The following is a 9,396-nucleotide window of genomic DNA, read 5'->3' as shown; positions in this document are numbered from 1 at the left end:
GATGGGCCGGCCCATTGCAGACTAGGCCACATGGCAAAATAAATGAATAGTTCAAATTTAACAAACATGGAGAAAAAGTACTGAACTGTGTAACCTTTTTTCCTTATAAAAGATAAAAATATAAATGCCAATAAATTACCAGGCAGCTACTGCAATTCCAGGCCACCCACCACAGCCACAATCAAATTAAAAAAATGAATAAAAGAATAAATAAATAAATACTGGTGAATGCCTTCTATCAAACAAATAACACCCATATACAAACGTTTTTAAACGTACTTGTGATGCCCTTGAAATCCAATAATATGTATATGCTGCAGGAGTTGCAGACAAAGAGAGTGATTCGTTCACCTTGAAATCCAAATGAAAAGTGACGAGGAGATGGTCAAAGCACTGGCATGAGCATTCTCAACAGCAAAAGGATATTGGAGTCTCTATGGCAATTCTTTCTTGTTGAAAAAAAGACAAATTTAAAAAATGCTTTCTTGCACTTAAAAATAACCGTCTGTTTGAGTAGAATATTCACTTGAAAAGGTAATTTTGATTTATTTGATTCAGCTGCTTCTTGAGTAGAGAATCTGCTCGAGAAGCAGCCACTTACGCTCCCCAGTGTCACAAAAATGGCGCCGTAAGACTCCAGGGTGACCAGAAGCCACGCTCATTGCCGCACATCTCACTTGCTAGTGGCTGGCAAATCTCGCTGGAGAGCCAGCATGCATTTACACGGGCCCCCCGTGTGCCAACGGGATTGTAATTCTGCCACATGCCAGAAGGTGGAATTTAGAAGGCTCTTCGCATTAAACACGTAGCATGGAGTTACCTGAATTCTGCGAACTCCACAAGCAGAATTACAATTCGACCTGGGCCTGCAAGAAACACACCTCATGGGGGTCACCTGTACTTTTCTAGACAGACATGGCTGCAACAGAGTATACCATACGGGATTCACTCCTGGTTCCAGGGGAGTGGAAGTCCTGCTTCACAAGTCCCTATCATTGATGGTTTCCCGGATCCCCTGTAACACTCTAGGGAGATATATGATACCAGAGGTTTGGGTAGAGGGGATTCCGTATACCCAGCTCTGTGCATATGTCCCACCACTGCTGGTCTCACCCACACTAATGATGTTCTGGTACCTCATCTAGCTTCTAACCTCAGGTAGGATGATCATAGGTAGGGTCTTTAATGCCACCCTGGACCCATTGGGATGACTTCGGGCCACCTGGGCTGAACATAGGGCAGGGAAAGGACTATCTAATTATGGGCCAGATGTCCATAGTTTTTTTCAGATGACAAATTGCACAATTCACAGCATTTAGCCATTTGCAACCGGAAAATAAGCCTTTTTATAATTAAAAAGCCCTATTTTGCAATTCAGTAACTTGTTACCAAATCGCAAAATGGGCTTTCGATGTGGTATTAGGAAGGGGCATGTTAAGGGCTTCCCTTCCTAATAGTAACTCTCAGTGGTAAGTGTGAATGTTTTGCAACCAAAAAGCACTTGCAACATTTGCACTTTCCCACCTACTTCAAGTAGGTGGGAACTCATATTCAAACAAAAATGGGTCCCCAATGGATGCTGTTAGAAATGGGTTTTTTGGTTGGCTAGGGTATGCACCTAAGCCAGGCAGAACCAACCACTCTAGTCAGGGCAAGGGAGTTACACACCTAAGATAACCCCTGCTCACCCACTTGGTAGCTTGGCAGAGCAGTCAGGCTCATCCCAGAGGCAATGTATAAAGAGTTTGCACAACACACTCACACAGCAGTGGCACACTAGGCACATCACAAAACAAACTCCACACAAGGTTATATAAAATTAGCCTGTGTATTATCCATTAATACACATTAGAACACAATCACATATATTACTGAGCCACTAGGCACTTGTCATGGCTTCACAGGGATTTACATGCATCACTAGGCCAATCAGGCCACTGACATAAAGATCACAGTTAGGGCGACCAATAACTACTGGCAGGATTACACTTAGCACATTACATTATGCAAACATATAATCATCAGTGCACCTTAGTACACACTTGCCGCAATACACATATCATGAGCACATCATGCCCACGCACATATAGGTGTCTTTGCTATAAATGAGAGTATAGGACACTTCTAAATAGGGGCCTCCGTCGAGGTGTCACCCTTCTCTTGACCCCAGCACCGCAGTCAGGGCAATGGGATAGATACCCCTAGATTGCACACATCACATAAGTCTCCGGGCAACTAGGCGCTTGTCATAATGAAAAATGTCGAGGTCACAGTGCCCCTAGGCCCACATTACTAACACCTTTTGGTGCCCTCACAGCATACAATGCTGTGCCTAAATCACGCTGACTAGTAGGCAGGCACAGCTTCCAATACCATGGGGGAGGGGCCCGACCACTACTTCAGGCTAACGAGGCCAACCATGCGCCGTCTCCCCGTACATCAGCAATCTTCAGGCTCCCCACCGCGGTCTGGCTGGCAATGGTGGGCCCAAGGGAATTCACCACACGGGCGACCTCAACCAGTCTCCACCCTCCTTTGACCAGGTGGCGGCCGCACCCTTTGGGATTTGCCTGCCCCCTCTCGGTTACGGCTCTGTAGAAAGTAAGCCTGCGACTGGCCAACAATTTGAGTCCTGTAAAACCCAGAGGGACTGGCCGACACAAACCTAAGTCTCAGTCAGCTCTCCCTCATTGGCCAGGATGTGTCTCCCGCCGTCACCGTACTCCAGGCGCACTCTGACCCTGCCCTCCACAGGCCAGAGTCCTTTAATTACTTCTTCTACCACGGAGCATCCCTTGCTGGGGAGGTGGGTGGGTTTCTTCCGTGGCTCCCCTGTTGCTACGGCAACCGGCAGGGGGAGCGCTCAGCTTCCTGTTTGGCTGCACCTCTCAGGCTCTCATCACACTCTTGGCCCAGAGACTCCCTTCATAGAGCCCAATGCTTAGGGAGGAAGGCAGAGCAAAGTGCTCGTCCCGCAGCGTTCCACACGCGCTGATTTCCACAATCGCAGCACAAAGGGAAGCACCCACCATGCGCTTCCAGGTAGCTCACTAACTGAGACTGGTAATTAGCACTCTCCATGCACTTTGTAACTGCAGGGTGGGGAAACACAGCACTTCTTCCAGGCCCTGACCAGCGCTTCTCATGCGCTGTCTCAAATCACAGGGCGAAAACACAAAGCTCACCACGCGCCGCTCCACATCACCCAAGGCAAGCCACTTAGTCCAAACCAGTTCTGGGGACACTTTAGAATATCTTTACAAGTGCACCACAGCCTCCATTCTTAGTGTAAGCCTTGGCTCCAGACACACAGCAGGGGGGCGGAGCCTTCCTTGTGGGAGGCAGGCACAGACCTATTCAGGTTTGGAGTGGTACTTCTCCCACCACTCCAAATGTAGACCAGGCCTATTCAGCCTAGCGCTGAGTCACCCAGGCAGGGCAGGACACACCTCAACCTCCCCTGGGACTGGCTGGAGTGAATGCACATCCCGTCTCCCCTGTCAGTCAGAACCAGTTGGTCAATACACATCAGGCACGCACAAAGACACATAGCACACAGAAATGCCCACTTCTAAAAGTGCCATTTGCAAAATAGTATGAATAAATGTACTTTCACCAATAAGCAGGATTTATCACTATATTCCAAACATACCATACTTGATCATTCTACCCCTCTCATGTCAGGAATTACCACTGAAGCACATATCAGGGATTCCCCAATGCAAGGCCATGAAAGGGCAGCCTCACAGCGGTGAGAAACCAAATAGGCTGTTTGTCACTACCACAACATGCCACACAGTTAATTTATAGGAACAGTGGATCTGATATAAATAAGCAATTAATATAGACTAGAGTCAGTACTATATTACTACTATCCAGCCGGACAGTGAGATTTAATGAATATCAAATTAAATATCTGAAACGAACAAATAAAGTGGGACACAATCCTGCATCCAGACACATTACAGAACATAAACAGTGATGAAAACAAACATTCAGGTGGGGCAAGAAGGGCTTGTTTGCAATGTGAACAATTCAATAAGCAAACTGAAAACAACAACCGTTATACTTGAATATTAATTAAAATTGTGTGCAGTGTTCAAGCAAGTCCACGACGTTTCGATCCCTTTGCAACAATAAGGGGATTATCATCAGGAAAAAATTAATGCATGCCTGAAGAACATAAAGCCTGCAAAGCAATTGAGAAAGTGGGAGAGAAGGAAGACAGGCAAAAAATAATTTCAGGGTGGCGTAATTAAAGCGACAATCCTTTAACAGCATTGTGCATACGGCGATGTGAGTTTAAAAAGGTTATCAGGTTCCTGGACTGTGCATATTGAAGGTGCTCAAGTGGACTAAGGTAATTATGAATGATATAAGCTCAATCAGAGCGTGGGGTTGGTAGAAGGTGTTTCAATTTAGGATTTTGCGGGGATGTCCAAATTGCAGCGAGCCGATTAAGCGCGTGAACACAATGACATTCTGTAATTGAGTGGCTCTGCTAGCGGTGGTAGAATAATGCATGGGAATTTACCAACAATAATGTGGCAGGGAGGGCTTGGCCAACCGGGATTCAGTGGGGGTGCGTATTTAAGGCCTAAGAGAAAGATAAGGGTATCAGCCACTGAGTAGGTGGGGACCGGGAAGTGACAGTGGTGGTGACCCCAGCAGGCCACCATCCCTGGAATTTTAGTGAATCCCAATGGGTCGCAAACCAAGACCTACTTCATGAATATTAATAATTTAGGTCTATTTGCGACCCACTGGGAATCGTTAAATGTGTGAAATAACACATTTGTACACGGCTGTTTGTGATTACCAATAGCCAATCACAAGAATTTGCTATTAGGTAATCACAAACACAATGCTATGTAAATATGGCCCTATGTCCTGGGTCTGGGCTTGTGAGATGCCTGGAGGGTCTAGAATCTAACCCATGGCGGAGTTGGCAGACTGCCACTCCCTGGAATTCCATAGAGTTTTTAGACAACTCCATGGAATTTCGTTCTGCCCTACATGCAGGCGGCAGACCTGGAGGGTTCCTGACCCCCAAACTGCCACCTGCTTTGCAGCACTTACCTGGGTCTGGCATTCTCCGCCGTGTCCGGGCTGTCGTCCTCTGTTGGTCTCCTCAGTGGAAAAGCAATCCCCCTACGCTGTGCGTCTTAGTAGGACTGTGCATGAGCACACATGCGCAGTCCTCCAAAGACGTACAGTGTAGGGATTCAAACTAGCCGAGTTGGAAAACTACACTGTGGTTGAGCTCAAAAAGTTCTTCAAGGAAAGAGATCTTCCCACTAAGAAAGGTAACAAGACATTGGAGCCTCAGAATGTTCTGATGTCCTGGTGAGAGGTTCAGCAGTCACTAACAACAAAAGAGGACCAGGATGAGGAGGATGATATGGATGAGCAGGATTAGACCAGGATACCAGCTCTGAAGTACAGATTTCATGGGCAGAGTATGACCCATCCCTGGAGTTAAAACGTCTTGCCAGAGCAAGATGCAGTGTCTCCTTGCTTAGCCTGTCCCCCAGAGATTTGGCAGACAGGAAGGCAGAGAGGGAGTTTCAGTTGCAAATGGCAAAGCTCAAGTTTGAAGCTAAAGAGAAAAAAAAGCTCATGAAATGAGACTCAGAGAGCAGGACAAGCAAGCCAACCAAGCAGAGTCCATCAGCAATAGTGGCAGCATACTGACAGTGTCTGAAGGAGACAAGAAGGCCTGCATACCCAAAGATCCGGTGCCCAACTATATGTTGGGAAATGACATACATAAGTGGTTTTTTGCTTATGAGGTGAAAATGAGGGTACACAAGATCCCAGTGGAGGAGTGGTGTGTGGAAACATATGCCTCCTGTGGGGTGGACAATGTGGGTGGAGAGCGCACTCTGTTTCAATATTGAGTTTAATAGTTTAACACGATATGCGTGCTAGATTGCCAATATGTCTGCAGTACATATGATTAATAAATGAAAAAGATGGCCTGGACCCTACGTGGTGACCAGGACAGCAATCTGCACAGCCTAGTTTCTTTTTAACCCCTTGAGTGCCCGCCCTTTCCCCCTCCTGTGCCGCGCCTTTCATTAGCGGGCGGGGTCCATGACGAGATAGTCTCGTCATGGGCACAGCGCAACCGCGCTCCATGACGAGACTATCTCGTCATGGGCATAGAAGAGGTTAACATTCAATGCCGTTTATTTTTCAATTGGCAGTTATAGTGTTTAACATTATAAACATAATCAACATTCAATATTTGCAAATCAAACATATACTTCCATGACATTGTTTCACATCATTGATGTTTTACATTGTACAATTTATCACACAATTATTGTGGTACCAGAACTCTGGTGCCAGAACCCAAGGCATTTCGGGACTCAAAGTCCCTTCGTCAGGGGTTTTTTTCTAGAAGAAAGGAAAAAGGAGACCGCTCTCAGTTGGTGCACATTTGCAAGAAACTTTTTTAACATATCTTATTCCCTTCACCATCGTGTTATCTCACCCATATACATATGTGGCTTTCACTTACTATTTCTGTCACTAGTTAATCCTTCCCTGTAAAAATAGAAAAATAGAAAGAGACCAGAATTCTTATTGACCCAGACCGTCAAACAAAATAATTTAATAAATTCACATCTTCGTGAATACCAAGCTCATACCTGATAGTAATGTGTATGAGTGATCAATGTTTCAAAATTTCATCCCCTTTCAGGAACATCTAGAAACATAAAGTATCGTTTTATATACCAGCTTAATAACGTGTGATTCTCGCAACAGAAAGATAGATCTACACAACAAAATAACTAAACTCAAAATGAACCTCACCTCCTTAAGAGCATGAGTTGAACGCGGTTGTTTAAAAAGAATTCCAGCTGTATGTTTTACTGGATGATTATCCGGTGACCCAGTGTTATTCGTCACCTAGAACATGTAGAAAAACCCGATGTAAGAAGTTGTTACGTCCTAATATTTATTATCATCTTCTCTCCCTCTAAATCGCTGACCGCTTACCTAAAATCTCAGAGTCATCTCCAGTATCAGTCTTGCGTTCCCGACAAACGGAAAAGACCGCGTTTTGCGTCCATTATCCAAGGACGACTTCCGTGTTGCGTTTTAAACGTCATCATGAGTTATAGCCATCAAAAACGGACTTGCCGAAAGCTACGTGGAGCGTACCTCCATAGATCTGCTTTGTAAACACTAAAAACAGACTTAAACTGGGTTACCAATCGTACGATTTGCAATGAGCCGAATCAGTATCCAAAAGGCGCTAATAAAGTTTAATACATACTGTTTTTGTAAGCAATTAGCTTGACTCTCTGTATTACTCCTAATTCGTGCCCATCACCAAAGTATGACAGGAAAGATACCCACCACCAAGGTATCATGAAATGCACATAATAAATCATTATTCATTTAACACTGTTCATTATCATCGTTTTTCATCTTTGGTGTTCAGAAATAGTATGCGAACATATTAAAAACTAAATAACATAGAATTATACGTTTCGGATCAGTCCTGTGGGGTGGGACACACTTCATACTCTAAAAGCAGAGAACCACACCAGGTATACCCCCATGAAGGCTATACTTATGGCTACATTTGGGCTGACCCCTGAGAGGTAGGGGTGGGCGGAATTTGCGGAATTAACCTTCGCAAATTATCGCGAGAATGTTTAAAATTATCGCAAACAAGCAGAAATATCGCGAAGATGCGGAAGTTTTTTTCCGGCATGTTCGCGCGATTTTCTGCATGGTTGCGGGTCGCCAACTTACCCATGTGGCTGCTTGCGGGCGCGGCCATCTTGTTTTGAGTTGTTCTCGCGGTGCATGATCGCGAGAAGAAAGACGTGATCGCGCGACGCATGACGTCACTGCGGGCGCGAACTGTCGCGAGACAGCGCAAATGGCTAAAAACAATACAACATCTCATGGAGAACGCGACCGGATCAAGAAAACTTGTCGGCGAACGCAGGGATTCAGGTAAGGCGATCGCGCGCGCGCGAGAATGTATCATTTTACAGCGCGAGCAAGAAACAAATTATCGCCAAGCTGCGGAAACCGGAATTTTTGACATTTTCGCGCTCTCCGCGGAACGCAAAAATGTCAAATTATCGCAATTTCCGCGAACGGAACGAAATTTTTGCCCAGGCCTACTGAGAGGTACTGTCTGAGGTTCGGGAACAGTCCCAAACCTCCAAATCTGTCTTTGGTGAATTTCTTGGACTACTCCAGGAAGGCACAGAATGGCTGGATGAGGTGAGGCAAGGTCAATGTTTACAATGTGCTGTACAATTCATTCTCAGAGAGCACATGCTCAGTACATGTTTTACAAAGCTGCACCAACAAACTGACTAACCCCAAAAAGCTTCCTGAGGAGGTGGACCTCTTGGTCAGTACCAGAGTATCCAAGAAGGTACCTGGGAGTGACTACGGGAGGGGTGGTTCAGGTGCCCCCCAGCAGAGTGAGGGGAAGGTTAAAAAGGACCCAGACACGTTTTAGAGTAAGGGAACCTAAAAGGGTTACCAAGCCCCTTCTAAGAAACAGGGGAGAGATTCTGGTGGGCAGTGGCCCAGGGTACCCCATTTTCCAACACTGCTGCTTTGAGTGTTTCCAGTTAGGAAACTAGCAAGGGCACTCTGTATGCCCAAAAAACAACCCTCTGGTGGGACCTCCACAGGGGTGGCCAATGTGTCCCTAGGGGTAAGTAGTCCCCTTAGGGCAGGCCATAGTCAATGCCATGATCTCCCTTAGCTAGGGAATAGACTCAGAGGGTGAGCTGCTGATCGCTGAGGGTGGAGTCATCAATTCCACCAGGTGAGAGTGAATGGCATCCCTATCACTTCTACAGTTTAAGGCAGATTTCCCCCTATGTACATAATAAAGTGTCACTGCTGACAAAACAGTAAACCATTCTGGTCTTACTTATGATTCCCAGCTAAGATTTTAAGGCTTACCCCAAGTCAATATCTAACCCTGAAGAGTACCTTCTGCATCAGGCTACCTGTGCACAGTTATAGGACTGCACACAATGTGTACACGTGTGTGAACGTGTGTTCACATGTGTGCACATATGTTCACGTGTCATCAGCCAAGTGCCCCTACCCTTGCTGCGTTGCAGTGTCCTTATCTTAAAAAGCAGACACTGATGGTAAACATGTGCAGTTTGTTTACCGTGTGAATACCGGGGTGAGACAGTAGTAATGAGACTTACAAAGAGTACAAAATCCACAACTGAATAATCAAAAGAGCAAAGAAATATGGGCATACTAAGTGAGTGGAACACATTTTCCAATATTCATGTAAAATGAAAATTCAATATTTTATGGTGAAACGTTAGTATTTTCAGAAACTGGGAATTTAATGTTTCAAATAATATTCAATTTTTAAAGTACATT

General features: G+C 45.4%; 1 long non-coding RNA gene across 1 annotated transcript; it reads right to left on the bottom strand.

Moving 5' to 3' along the window:
• Window positions 1-6,526: 6,526 nt before the first annotated feature.
• On the bottom strand, window positions 6,527-6,924 carry LOC146784426 (uncharacterized). Its single transcript, XR_014970917.1, has 3 exons — window positions 6,823-6,924; window positions 6,657-6,715; window positions 6,527-6,552 (listed from the first exon to the last, which is right to left on the bottom strand). It is a non-coding gene; the product is annotated as an uncharacterized LOC146784426 (long non-coding RNA).
• Between the last annotated feature and the right edge of the window lie 2,472 nt (window positions 6,925-9,396).

This window comes from Triturus cristatus, chromosome 11 (genome assembly GCF_964204655.1).
Source record: "Triturus cristatus chromosome 11, aTriCri1.1, whole genome shotgun sequence".
Taxonomy (NCBI): Eukaryota; Metazoa; Chordata; class Amphibia; order Caudata; family Salamandridae; genus Triturus; species Triturus cristatus.
This window is presented reverse-complemented; position numbering and strand designations above follow the sequence as displayed.